This window comes from Neolamprologus multifasciatus, chromosome 18 (assembly GCF_963576455.1).
Source record: "Neolamprologus multifasciatus chromosome 18, fNeoMul1.2, whole genome shotgun sequence".
NCBI lineage: Eukaryota > Metazoa > Chordata > Actinopteri > Cichliformes > Cichlidae > Neolamprologus > Neolamprologus multifasciatus.
In genome coordinates, this window is record NC_140456.1 from 7870285 (window position 1) to 7885388 (window position 15104).

Below are 15104 nucleotides of genomic sequence, written 5' to 3' on the forward strand. Positions count from 1 at the left end.
TGCACGCTCAATTAATCATTGTCTGAGCATCTGCTAACCCATGTTAGCCGTATCGCTCAGTCTAGATCTTGTGTGAAAATTTACCTGTTTTTTCCTGTCTTCATAGTCGGCTCTTGGAGTGGGGTCTTTGCCTCAGTCATCCCTTGGTCACCCCTCTTGCTTCCCTCCACCTGTAGCCAGAGATGGGCAGTAACACGTTCCGTGTAACGCGTTACTGTAATCCGATTACTTTTTCAAGTAACGAGTAAAGTAAGGGATTACTATTGCAAAAACAGTAATTAGATTACCGTTACTTTCCCGTTGGAACGCTGCGTTACTGCGTTACTAAAACCGTGATTTTTTTTTTGTTGCGAGAATGTCTCATGACAGTGACGTAAGCAAGTGCGACGTTTGTGACAAGTAATTAGTTACTGATTACTTTTTTCAAGTAACTTGACCAACACTGCCTGTACCCAAATAAGGTGACTCAGTTTGACTTTGGGAACTCCGATTCACCGCTGGACCGCTCTGACTGTGCTCTCCTCTCATTTCAGTGGTCATAGTTTCCCCCCGGCCCAGCTGCCACCTCCCCACAGTCACAGATGTACCACTGTATTCTAGAGCTGCCTAGTTTTCAGTTAAATGCCTTAGCTTTGCTAGCACGCCAACTAATATAGTGTCATAGTTTCAATTTGGATTTTGTGTTTACTATGTGGGAAAATAAACTTTTGTTCACTTACTGCCTCTCTTCCGGTTTGGATCCTGCGCTTGTGTCCATGTCATTTTCCTTGGGCCATGACATGGAGTTATGGTAGGATACAGATCCTGAGTTACCATCTATCATGAAGTATCATCAAGAAAAAATGTTTGCTATGGTTGAATACTGTATTAAACTAGACCGCAGTGTTTTTGTCAAAACATAACCACAATATAAGGACTTGAGCCTTGTTAGCTGGCAAATACTAACACTGTGTCTAATATATTTATGGAGTTTAATGTAAATGAGCGCTACGTGTGTCATGTTATAATTCAGTTTTCCAGAATGTGACTCTTCACTTACTTTAGCTTCATCAGCTAGCCCACCCAACCTAGATCTCTGTGAAAGTGTTTTGAGCTGTAGTGAACCAAAGCTAAAGGGTCAGTCAGTTCCTGTTACTTCATGCTGTAGCGATGCACAAACTGCAGCTTCAGCTTATAATCAGCCTTAAACAGCTCGAAGTCTGTGTTTGCATACTTGTTCTGCACCTTATAAAGTGTTACTCTTGACCAAAGAACTGGCTCATTGTCATGTTAATATCATGCACTGGCAGTATGCTTGCCGAGAAAACACTGTGCTGAATTGATGAGGATTACTTCAAGCTGCACGGATTCATTTGTGCCCACAGCTGCTGGAGTAAACACGGAGATCATGAAACTGGAAAGCAGTGATTACATTTTCTCTTGAAATGTAATGTGGGCTTTAAAAGTCAATACATGAAACAGACTAGAGATGTCAAGACTAGGCCAAAAAAACCCAACCAAACAAAACAAACATATTCCAGTTTGTAACAATCCTTTAAGGTTTTAGCATCATCACTTCCTCCTTGAATCCTGAATGCGTCAGACCTGGAAAGAACTTTTTTATAACCATTTTGGCCAGAGAGTGAAATAATTAGATCAGCTCCCTGAATTACTGTGAAACAGTTAATTAAGGCTGAGTGGGAGTGGATTTGAGGTCTTGGCAAACATAAGATTAATATTCTTCTGTTTACTCACACACACACTGGATGACAGATTACCCATGGGCCTCTGGGGCCAGGCCAAGGCATGCAGGCAGAGTCGTGGGTGGTCAGTTAGTTGACACAGTAACAAGCTGCTAGCCAGCGGCCTTCTGGGAAGGCGGCATCCACGACAGCCTGCGGGCTGAATGAGAAACAAGCAATGTGAGCATTCAGACTCATGATTAATGGCTGCTGCTGGTTTTACAGCAATGAGGAATATGAAAGTAAATGATAGTGTGGGTGTTAGAACAGAAAAAAATAACAGCATGTATCGAGGCACAGAATCACTCGTTGATCCATACGTTTGGGTATCGGGCTGCAGAATAATGAGAAGGTCTCAGAAACTGAGCAGAAATGACCCAACAAGGAGAGAACTGAGTAGAGGTGAGCCTCCTGGGAAATCAATATAATGAAACCTTCTCACCTGAAAGCACAGACGGACCGGCCGCAGAGCGACTGCCTTTCATCAGGCCGTCTAGCTGACAGTGTGGACAAACACAGAGGCTTCTGACTGAGGATTTAAGCAGCCTGTAAGGACATAACGGTGGCTTTATACACTGTTTGATAGACTATAACTGCTCTGCTGCTTTAAGCCCTGTGTGGGAGACGGTCTTGTATGGTTCCCATTGAAATGCTAAGGAAAATGGGCATTAAAGGGCTTTTTAAGGAGGCTCTTTAAATGGCAACCTCATCCTCATGTTCGTTTAAAGATTTAAAATGACGGTTCTCATGTACTATATTGCCAAAATTATTCACTCATCCATCCAAATTACTGAATTAAGATGTTCCAAGCACTTGAATGGGTGTATGAAAATCAAGCACCTAGGCATTCAAACATTTGTGAAAGAATGGGTAGTCTAAGGCAGCGGTCCCCAACCTTTTTTTGCAAAGCAAGGTGCATAAAGATGTGAATGAGAAAGTTGGGTGTTGAAGAGTCCTTCACACTACACTAAACTTTTGGCAGTATAGTGCATGTAGTGTCTTCTTCACTTCAGTCTGGAACAAAGTGAAATTGGGTCAAACATTTGTAATTAAATCACACAAAAATGTACATGCAGAGGAAATGAAACAACAGTTATAACAGGAACTGTATATAAAACATGAACGTAACCACCAAGAAGTAACATGTTGGTTTGATAATGGTTTTTACCAAAAAGTGGAGGGTAGAGCCTGAGAACATCTGTGTACAAAAACTTGTCAACCATAATTTACAACATGGATATAATGTTGTGTTGAATATAACTCGAACCTTGCATTTGAGACTCTACATACTCTCATCAGCAAAATACTTGGTAAAGTAATAAATCAAGGGAGAAGTAAGACTTCTATATAATTTGAAGTCAGGGGAGCCAGTCCTTGCTAGCTATTACAAAAAACTGCAGGTTTAAGACACTTCCACATGCATGGGCTTCACTTTTTAGACTCAGTGGCTAGATCCATGGTAACTGTTGCCAGTCTGTTGTACAGTGTGGCATATACCTGTGAAAAGTATATCCAGAAAAGAATCTATATACCATTTGCAGGTCAAACTGCAATTGTGGCATGTGATATCATTTATAAACTACTCAGTAGCAGCATATATTAAATTGAAAAGAGGTTCGTGGCAATGGAATATCCTTTTCTGCAGAAGCATTCATTTAAAAATACAGTAGGTGGGGTGATCCAGAGCAGGCTTAAAATTTAATGGACATGTCGTGCAGAGATCAAGCTGGAACAATGTGTTACAATAAATATAATGAAATCATCCTGAGAGAACGAGGGCTGTCTGCAGCACATAAGCTGACGTCGTTACAGCTTGCCGGACCTTAAGAAGTAAATGAAGGAGCAGAGCTGGTAGGGCTCGGTCTGAGTCTGTGTCAGATTTAAGTGGCTTCTATAAACAAGCAGGCTGGTTCACATCTAATACACAGGTAATGAAAAGAGCTGCCATCTCCAGGAGTGGCCAGTGGGAATAAACAACCAAATGATGCTGAAATGAATATGGGTCAGATCTCATTATAGCTGCACATGTTTTCTTTCAGCCATGTGTGAATTTAATTCCTCTAATTAGAGGTGTGTACGTGCGGTGAAAGTAGAGTCTGGCTAGGTGTTAAATATGTGACACTTTTCATTTGGGCAGAGAAAGTTATTTGGTGTCAGGCGGCCGGTATTCCTGCTGAATGTGATTATAAAATAATGTACAGCCAGATCTCTGCCATCTGCTCTGGTGGCTTCACTGGTTTTTATAGATCAGAGGCGGCAGAGATTAAACCGCGGATGAAAAATACAGCTGTAGACAGGATGATATGACTGCAGCCACACTCTGCACGCGTGTGTGTACAAGACAGCTTCCTGGTATGGTGTTAGTAGTGGTGATATGCTCAGTAGGGTTGCGTGCAAATACAGTATGGAAACTACATTAACCATATAATGCTCACCTTTACATTGAAGACATAGTTCAAAGTCAACATCCTTGTTTTGCCTCAAATTGTGCACTTCCGCTTGCTACTTTGTTGCTATCTTGTGTGTTCACACTGACACGCATGGCTACATGCATCTGGGAGAACTCAGCTGTTGGAGGAAATCTAAGATCAGGTACAGTGATGCATTGGAAAAAAAACAAAAAACAAAAAAAACCCAGACAGCACCAGAACACTACTGGACCCAAAGCTGAAACCACGGGAGAATTTCACCAGTGATTTTCTGCCCACAGATTCTGTAATGAGTTTCTAACTAGTTAGCAGACTAACTTCTGCTAGCAATACTACATAAAACACTGCATACCATATTTGGGGAAAACCAGTATATGAGAACCCAGATGATGGCCTAACAGTAAAAAAGTTGAGTATGAAAAGCTGTGGATGCTTAATGGTCTAATAATCAATACACTTAATGGCATATTGACTGAACAGAGGACAAGGTAGCCAACCAGTTTTCAGCTGGTAGGAGGAATGATGGTCTGCACAGATAGCAAAGCTTAAGCTGTCTACTGCTAGCATAGACAGTATAATATATTATGCACACAGTGATGGCAATGTTTTTGCTATTGCCATCTTCCTGTTTTGAAACAGTTTTCTTCAAAAGAAGTGAAACTACTGATTGAGCCTGTAAAGTCATTAGGGTTTGCAGAGTGAAGGGTAAATTATGGTTTAGTGGTGGTTGGCACTCTTGCGGCAGTGGGGTCCGTCTACCTGAAGAGAGCATCTGTTGTCAGACTGGGGTTGTATATGTGGTACAATCAGCCTGTGGGTGTCTCTGACTTGTGCTGTTGTTGGTCTATCAGCCAGCTGTGGAGAAGAGTAAAACTATAACATACAGAGTGAAATGGAGTGTTAAAAACAGTGAAAACTGTCCACGTCCGTTACTGTGTGTACTTTTCTTACTGTATTTTGTAAATCTTTGATAGTTGCTCCATTGTATAAGGATTTATAGATTTGCCTAACAAGTAAAAGATTCCTGGTTTGATCCTACACGGAGTTACAGATTCCTTGTGGGTTGCATTAGGAGGGACATCTGGTGTGACAATCTGCCAAATATGCAGAGTTACCTGCTGTAGAAACTTATTGTGAATAAAGGAGCAGCTGAAAGTAGCTTTTTGTTAATGTTTGAGTTTTTTTTGTGCCGCTCCCATTTCTGGTGAACCCAACTGTCGCTTCCCTGTTCTGGATCACTTAATAATAATATTAATAACAACAATAATAATAATAATAATAGATTGCATTCATATAACGCTTTTTGGGGCCCTCAAAGCGCTGTACAATTCCACTATTCATTCACTCTCACATTCACACACTGGTGGAGGCAAGCTACAGTTGTAGCCACAGCTGCCCTGTGGCAGACTGACAGATGCGAGGCATATGGCAACTAACTGGCATTTCACTAGCTGGGCCTACGTCCTCATTTAGGTTTGACAGCATATTTGAAGGTAAAGGTGAATGGCTTGGACATGAATTAAGCTGCGGTTTGGGGAAGGCCCCGAAGGGGACTGGCGGCAGCTCCCGGGCCTGGCAGCTCCCTACCTACTAAATAGAAGTGAAGAAGTTAAAGAATTGAAAGGGGTGGGGGAGGGTGGGGCAAGTAAATGAGAATGAACAGTTTGTAGCACTGGGGGAACCCATATAAATGAAAACCAGAAGGAGCATGTTTGTAGGCGTGGTCCTGCTCCTGAAATTTCGAAACTCAATCTCCATTGGACCAGCACACAGCGTCATTCACCTCAAGGAATGAGAAGTCTGGATTTTGGAGGACTGCAAAGAAACATGTTTTCAGTAGGTGCTCTGTAGGCATATACACATGCAAAGTGATGCAACCTTATCAACATTTATTAAATGTGAAGAAGCCGAGGGCTAATTCTACCGTGGACTTGTATGAACTTCGCCTCGCCCCCTAGTGCCTGTTAAAAAGAATGCACATATGAAGCACAAGTGTCTTGTCTTCACTTTTCAGATTTTTTTATACCGTCTATGCTAGCTCACAGCAGCAGTTCTTGGGCACACTGAAATTACAGTAGTTTGGTATTACCTCATGTTAATTTGCCATTATAACATATAAAACAGTGTTATATATGCAGTGTTGGGAAGGTTACTTTAAAATGTATTCCATTACAGATTACAGAATACATGCCCCAAAATGTATTCTGTAACGTATTCCGTTACGTTACTCAATGAGAGTAACGTATTCTGAATACTATGAATTACTTAACATATTATCATGCATTTTACAACTACATGAATGTACTATTGCTGTGATTTATTACTGTTACTGAAGGTCCGCGGCTCCGAACCGTAGTAAGGGGACCTCTGGCTAATACCGTGGGTTCTGTGTCGGGCTCGTAGCCGAAAACTAGCTTTACTTTGTTGTCTGGGTCAACTTTGCTAGTGAGAGACAGAGAGAGGCGTTGAAAGGCTGCTCCAACGGAACTTATTGTTTTGGAGGAAAACACGAACAAAGCGTACAGTCGAGTTTTAATAGCTTACTTACAACTGGGCTTGTCAGGCACTCTTCTTGGCTGCAGTGGTTATTATCATATTTACATGCTTCCAGCTCCCGCTCTTGATAACAACTTGTACTTTTCGACTCTCCTTTTTCTCCCTCCCTCCCTCACAGACACATAACGTGTATGGCAGTCCATTCTCCCTGCAGCACGGACGACACTGCCTATGATGCTACATTCTTTAGAGCTATACCTGTAGCATTCTGCCTATTAGCTTAGCACAACAACAACAAAAAGGCCTCTCTCACCCAGGAAACACGCAGAGAGAGAGCGGCACCCTGTAACCATGGCAACCGCAACGCTGCCGCCTGGAACTACAGAACGTAGCTGTCAAACAAAACCCAAACAGTCCTGACCCGCCACAATATGAAACAGGGAAGTACCGCCGTGTAATCCATTTATTTCAACAAAGTAACTGTATTCTAAATACCACCTTTTTAAACGGTAACTGTAACGGAATACAGTTACTCATATTTTGTATTTTAAATACGTAACGGCGGTACATGTATTCCGTTACTCCCCAACACTGTATATATGTGGTATACATGCAAAAGGCCTGACAAGCTGTAAATGTTTGCAAAAGGTGTAAATCATGGTCAAAATGGTACAGCTGTCATTGCATGTTCAGTTTGAGGCAACACAGTTCTGTCAAACATGTATCACGCCAGTAAGTACTGCACATTGTGTGCTCACAGAAGTATCCAAATTGAGACAGTGTGCGACTCAATACATAAAAGACACTTTCTAAATGTTTGCCAGTTCATAATAGAAAGGCATGGTGAGTAATTTTCAACATATACTGAAGAAATAATATTGTTCGCTGTATGAGCACACAGCAACAGAAGAAAAGTGTAGGAGGCATTTCTATTTTTCAGGTGCAATCAGCATCGCTAAAGTAACTCCAAGTGTGTCTTTTAAAACGATGTGTTTGCTGCATGAAGCGTGAGAGGGGAGGAAACAGTGTTTACTTGAGCAAAAATAAAAGGCAGTCATTATGTGAAAGGCAGCCAGATATAGAAAGAAAAAAGGATCTTTTTCTTCTTCTTCTTTTTTTTTTGTCCCGTTTGGATCTTTAGCCATCAGAATTGTTGTCTTAAGGCCAAGAAAGATGCCAAGCGGATTTATTTTACCAAGTGGATCATCATGGCCTTGCCATATTGGTCCATTTGATTGACCTTTATTATAATTATGTATTTATTATATTTTCGGTTGCTACAAACGGGACAGACATGACTGGGGGATAGGACAGGGAGAAAGAATGAAAGAAAGAGAGGGAGAGAAAGAAAACCAGAGGGGAGAAGAGACGGTGAGAAAGGGGGGAAGAAAGAAAGAAAAGCAAACAAAAAAAGACCAACATAATAAATACAGCACCATCACAATAAACTAGCTAGCAGTAGATAACAGTAGATACTAAATATTAAATGCTATTGTGCAGCACGCAAGATAGACAGCGCACAATGTGCTTTGAGGCAGCAGCCAAGAAAGGTGTAGTCCGTGTCTGTGAACACCCTTGTGTACACCTGTGTGGATCAGCATGCTTGTATTCCAAAGGTTTCTCCATGTAACGATCTGCTAGGGAGTGTGGGGAGCCATAGCCCCATCCTCCAGGGCATGAAGCAGGTATGGAGGAGATCCAGGCCCCAGATATCCAGAGGCCCCAGAGTACGAGGACCCGAGGAGGACCACCAAAAGGGGGGGAACAGTGCCACCCTCCTGGGAAGAGTGGAGTAGAGCCCCAAACGAGAGGTCACCCAGCAGCTATGGAGCAGAGGCCAGAGGGGGTTGCAGTGGCGTGCCTGCAGGGTCTGCCGGCGGCCAGCTGGCAGGTATCTAAGATACAGTGAAGGGGTTGCAAATTTCAGGTTGGCAAGACAAAAAGAGGACAGAAAAATATAAATCAAAGGAAGTTGGAGAAGTTTATAAATGTGAGCAGGGTAGTATTTATTGGAAAATAAGGCTGATGACAAATGAGATGCAGGTATGTGGTGAGGAGACCGACCAGGCGTTGAGGGCACGAAGAATAAAATTCCAGTCACATCTTAAATGTTCAGTGATTCTGGTTTCTATAAACTATAAAGAGTTCGACACATTAATTTGCACTGTTTACTGAAACTATTTGGAATGTGCTACCGTTTGACATAATGGTCAATGGATCATAGTGTATTTGTCCATTATTCACTTTGTATAACTAGAATTTAAACTGAATCATGAAAGCGGAATGACTTGTGAGGCATAAATATTTGGTAAAAAGTGGCTAAAACCAACATTCTATAGTTAAAGATGCAATGAAATGAATAAAGAAGTATCTGTTAGTGACAACCCTACAATGACTTATCATCTAAATCTGAGGCTCATCTTGGCTTCACAGAGCTTTATCGTAAGTTGTAGCTCATTGTTTGGCTGTCCAGCCTCTAAATTTATAGTTCTGTTCCACTCTCACTGCTCTACTATTGTCCTTGGCACGATAGGAACTACTCGCACAGATCAGGGAACTGATAATTGTCTGACGACTTGGCATCTAGGGTTATTGGCTAGTTTTTAGGGGCTTCCAGTATGAAACATTTTGGTAATTTTCACTGCATAAAGTCAAATGAATTTGTGCATTTCTGTGTCCATCCATTGAAAGAAAGGCACAGATGCCTCAAAATCCCTCTCTATAGGACTTCTGTGCAGTTACTGAGAGATCCCACATCAATGTGGAGGAGCAGCACATGAATGACTGAGGTCTTCATCCTTTCTAACTGTATCCATGATCTTATCGTTTCAGTTACCAACCAAAGTTTGTGTCCATAGGTGAAGAGTTAATCAAGCAGTAAATCAGCAGCTTCACTTTAATGCTCAGCTTTGTCTTCACTACAACCTGTCCAGTCTGTTTCCAGCTCCACTCTTAATCCACTCAAACATTAAAAGCAACCAAATAATTAATACACATAAAGAACCTTTCATATATGAAAGATGTTCTTTGAAGAGCCAGGCAGCCTTTAAATAACCAGCATTTTTCTTTCTACTATACACACATGACATCTGGACCAAAACGTCTTGCTCTGAGTGGAGTTTTAAAGTCCTGTTTTGAATACAGGTAAATTTACAATACAATAAGTAACAAAAAGCAAAATGCTCATGAGTGGATAGTCGATGGTTTTGCGATTGCTATTCAGCCAGTGTGCCCTTCTGTGATCTCCATGGAGACAGTTTACCTACAGTATATATATACCCACAGATGATTCAGATGGGATGGATTAATACTACTCGGACAACAAATGTGTGATGGCTGCGTGCAACCACACAACTGAAATACTCGGGTAATACTCATGTTTACCTTTTTGTCTTATTTTTACATTGTGCTGTAAAGCTTCAAAGTTCATCAATTCTAAATTTTGAGTTGGTTTGTAATACACGACGGCTACAGCTACAGTCCAAATGATGGCATAGAATCTGTTTTGTATTGTTTGTTATGGTAATATGTATATATGGTATATTAATTATTTTCTGTTCTTTTTGACTTACCTGGCTGCTGCTCCAGTCCTTCCTGGTTTGGGTGAAAGAGGAGGCTGAGGGTGGAGCTGGTTTAAATGTAGAAGCCAATAAAATGGACTGATCCATCTATTGTGACCATGCAGGGGGAAATGGGGTTCTTCTTGAATTATGGTTAGCTGGTATCTCTGTGGTTTTCACCTTTGGTGTATACAATGGTTTATTCATTGCTTTATAACTGGGGCTGTTTCTCATTTGGGAAGGTCAGTTTGTTGAGTTATGTTTTGTTAAGTGGCTTTTGAGTAGAAATTTGTTAAGTTGACCTCCTTTATGGGCCAACTTGGTTCTTAATATACTTTGTTTTTGTAATTTTTAAAATAATTGTCCTTTTTGGGGTATAATAAAACCCATTTTTTTAAGATGTCACCTGTGTCTGTATGTTCTTGGCTGCCTAGTCCCTGATAAAATGGAAACCAGAGAGTTAAATCTTTTGCTTGCCACTAGATTCTGTGTGCTCAAAAGCAGATCTCTATTTATGGAGATTACCCAGAGAGAAAAAAAAACAAATCTGTCTGTTAACAACTTCACCAAAAGGGCATGATGTGACTGATGTGAATGCCACTTTCTATAGCCTGACCTCAGTGCTGATGTTTCCACTGCTTCCAAGCTGCACATAGTGAGATTTCAAATTTCACACATGATTAAACCAACTTAACTCTCTTCAACCTTAGACCATTAGATCATTTTTATACAAAGGAGTGATAGCAGGTGATGGTGACATAGCTCACTCTCCCTGAGCCTCAGATGTGTGCTGCATGTGGCCGGATTGGTTCACCATCTGCATCATGATGCAGGCTTCCAGGAGTCCATTCGAGCAGCAGGTGCGCCTTTAAACAGCTGCTTATGTTGCCTAATGGGCCACGCCAGCATCGGTGAAAATCTCCCAGATAAATAAAAGGAGCTGCCTGCTTTTTCAAAGTCACACTGCACTCGAGCTTCAAGACAACCACAGAAACCCAGCAGGTATCTGCTTCTAATGAGGATGGTCTGCTCTGTTTTGTTTTGCAAAACCCAAGGGGTGTGCATTTTGTTGCACCTCTGCAGAAGTTTCCTAGTCTTCTGTACTTTCTAAAAAGCCATCCCTGCATTTTTGATCTTGCAGCCATTTTTCTGTTCATATCAAATTGTTTCTTGGAGCTGCGAAAGCCCCGTGGAGCGTTGAGCTGTGCCAATTCTTATCAAAGCCCCCAAGACTGGGTCTGAAAACAACAGTCAAATCACAGCAGGCCTGTTCAATGAGCAGACAAAGTGGTGGAGGTGGCTGTAACAGGCAGGTGTGTATTTAGAAGAACTGTGACTGAACATGAAAGCCCACAGCAAAGCCAGTTTGTTATTTCCTTACCAGGTGAGTCCCCACAGATCTCCTGCACCTTTCAAACAAAAACAATCCCAAACACATGATTGTGTGGTGCGGAGCAAAGACGGGCCTAAACAACAATCAAATGACTTTTGTAGTAAAACCAGCAGGTATTATTAATTATTTAGCAATAAAAAGGAACCAGCACTGAGGAGAATCTCTCAGGATTACTCGCAGGGCTCTTACTGACTGAATGCAGCAGCCAAAAGGAGACGCAGGACAACTTTCCCTTTAGGTGAATGCACTTTCTGTATTCATGGAAAAAGCTGACATTTTCTCGCAAATTCCCGAAGGGGGAATTCCGCTGATTTTACACATGGAGCTCAGCTGAGAAGTACAAATCAGTCAGAACAGGAATTTAATGTCTTCTGTGGAACTTGATATGGCAAACAAAAACAATTACAAACCTGAGGTGTGCTGTGTTTGCTGCTTTCACACAGATCCAGAAAAATGCCACTTCAATTTGAGTGTATGCACCAGGGATAAACCTTGTTGTCACATCAGATAAATGTCTAAAATTATCTGCTTCTGTTTTGTTAACCAGGTCGTTTGAATAAAATATTGACATAACCACCTGCTGGTTTGTTGAAACCTACAACATAATGGCCATAGTCCTCTGGATTCTTTGGAACCTGAACAAAATATCTGCATGAGAAAGTGAAAGAAAAGAAAGAAGTTAATGCCTGCAAGCTGTGTGAGCAAGGTGCAGCCATACTGTACACTGTGTGTGTATGCAATGCAGATGCTAATTAGTGCTAAATTACCTACAGTTTGGAGCACAGTCAGCCATATTATAATTATAGCAACGACACAAACATATTCAGGAGGGCCAGTTCAGTAAAGTAGTGGCGAAGCCTACCAGAGCTGCTAAAGCTGCCTGTGATCCCCAACAAAGCATACATTTATATTTATTCAGAAGCTTACATTTCAATAATTAACTTATGATGTTCTCTCAGCAGTTGTGATCAAGTGGGCAGTTTATTTATAAAAACTAAAACAGCTTTGTGTGTGTGTGAGCCTGTAAAATGTTTATTTCTGTTGTAAAGTGGGGCATTTCAATGTTGAAGGCTATGGTGGAAAAATCTTGTGAATATTTATAGAGTCTGTGTGTGAGGGCAAAGGTTTATGTTGTGTCTTACCAAGTAAATCGCGCTAAATTACCTGAGTGAAATGAATTAAAGGCACAGTATTACTGGGCTGCTGTGAACCAGCTGTGGAGGATTTACAGCTGTTATGATTCAGACTGACAGGAACATTTTTCCCAACTCAGGGATCATAATAAAATATATAATGTTAAGACAGTTTTAAGAAGGCAGAGTTAGTCAGTCTAAAGCAGGGGTGTCAGACATGAGGTCTGGGGGCCAGAATGTTTGTAAATTAACAAAACTTTGTTTCATAAATACGGGACAGTCTGAACAACAAGTTATACCAGAATTTTTGCCATAATTTTCAGAATACTTCATTAATCCCTGAGGAAATAACCATTTTTTTTTTTTACAATTTAAGTTGTGCTGACAGATTTCTTTCATTTTTCTACAGCAGCATTTCTGTATCATGTAGGAAAACTGAGACGTCTAGTTGAAATTGCACTTCTCCTCATATTAAGACATCTCAGGGAGTGAATGTGTTGTTAAACTTCTTTACACCGACAGAAAGGGGAATTTCACCAATCTGGCCCACTTAAGATCAAAGTATCTAGCCCTTGATGCAAAATCAGGTTGACATCCTTGGTTTAAAGCTGTCTTGTTAGTCAAACTGGAGTAAAAAGTAAAGATGTTATTGCATCTGTTGTTTTGACTTTGACGGTTCAATTTAAAGTCTTCCTATTCTGAGTGACTTTATGGAAGTCACTGATGAGACCTGATAAAATTTGTAAACACATTACATATTCAGAAGTTGTTTGTTTATTCTTCAGAGATATGCAAATGAATCAAGATCACTGTAATTGTAAAATATAAGCTAAATGGCTAAAGCTATCCCTTTGTTTCTTCCTCTTGGGTAAAGTAGCAAGTATCTTTTTTCAGCATCAACAATGTAGTACAGAGACATACATATAGCAAGGCCGCAACGCTCCTTTTTATATATTTACCCCACCCCAAGAACATATTGGACACCGATCCAGAGGGGAAAAAATTAAAATAAATAAATGAATAAAGTGAATTTAAATGAGGTACAAATTCACCATATTTGAAGATGTGCACTTAAAGGGGTATAGTTTGCACAAAAATTAATCCCAATCACACACAAAAAAAGGATTTACGGCAGCTGTCAAGCATCTTTCAGGTGGGTATGGTTTGAATTTTCTCTAAATGTTTTAGCAATGTATCCCAAACAGCAAAGAATCTCTCCTTCAACCCCTTGAGAGCGTACTTTGTCTTTTCCAACTGTATAAATTGTGTCAGGTCACGAAACCACAGAGCCGCTTTGTGTGGCTTTTTTGACTTCCAATGCAACAATATCCTTCTGCGTGCAAGCAGTGTAGTGAAAGCGATTATGTTTTTATGACTTTTAATGTTCTATGTCCACTATCTGTGACACGAAATATACCCATAGCTGCACTGGGTTGAAGCTCAACATTCAATGCTTCGGACAATGTTTTGAAAATTGTTGACCAGTAGGCTTTTAAAGTTGGACATGACCAAACCATTTGTGTTAAATCTGCAGAGGGATTTCTACATCTTTTACAGCTTGCATCTATGTTTGGAGGTGAAGGACATTTATGAAAAAGAAGGAAAAGAAAAAGGGAAGGAAGGGAAAATCTTGTCTATCTTGTATTTTTGTATTACTGTGAGAACTATGCTCATTTCTACATTTGAACGTGATGTAGGCAGGTTTGATGTATGTATGGATGTGTGAATGTGTTCAACATTTGTTTGTATTGTACTATAAAAAATTTCAATAAAAATATATGAAAAAAAAAAAAAAAAAAAAAAAGGAGCACTCTCCCAGGTCTCCTCCTCCAAGTCCACCCCCAGGCTATACAATTACTAATTCTTGAAATAAGGCCTTTAGGCTTAAATGTCAGTTTCAACAGATCATCTACAGCAGTAAATGGAGTTATATTTGGAAAGTCAGGGTTATGATGCTGAAGGAAGTGGCGAACTTTAAAGTATCTAAATAAGCTGGACCGGGGGAGGTCAAATTTGTGTGACAAATCCTGAAAACTTGCCAAGACACCGTCTATGTACATGTCAGAAAAGTTATGGAGGCCTCGTCTCTGCCAAAGAGCAAATTCAGAGTGTAATCTGGCGGGAAGGAAAAGGTGATTGTGTATAGGGGTTAAATGGAGAAGATTTTCAAACCCAAAGTTCTTTTGAAATTGAGCCCACATTTTGAGGGTGTTAATAACTATAAGACTGGTGGTGTGCTGCCGTGAGGAAATTGGAAGGCTGGAGCTGACCAAGGCTCTGAGAGAGGTGGCGATGCAAGACGCCACTTCAATTTGGCACCAGTCTTCATCAGGGGTATTGAGCCAGTATATGATTTTTTTGAACATTTGAGG

The 15104-nt window shown here is 40.7% G+C and overlaps 1 long non-coding RNA gene across 2 annotated transcripts; it reads right to left on the reverse strand.

Moving 5' to 3' along the window:
- Positions 1–293: 293 nt before the first annotated feature.
- Positions 294–14235, reverse strand: LOC146497271 (uncharacterized). 2 transcript variants are annotated; one of them, XR_014870866.1, is made up of 3 exons: positions 4157–14235; positions 2164–2267; positions 294–1881 (listed from the first exon to the last, which is right to left on the reverse strand). It is a non-coding gene; the product is annotated as an uncharacterized LOC146497271 (long non-coding RNA). The 2 variants fall into 2 exon arrangements; XR_014870865.1 differs by having other exon boundaries at positions 2164–14235.
- Positions 14236–15104: the final 869 nt, after the last annotated feature.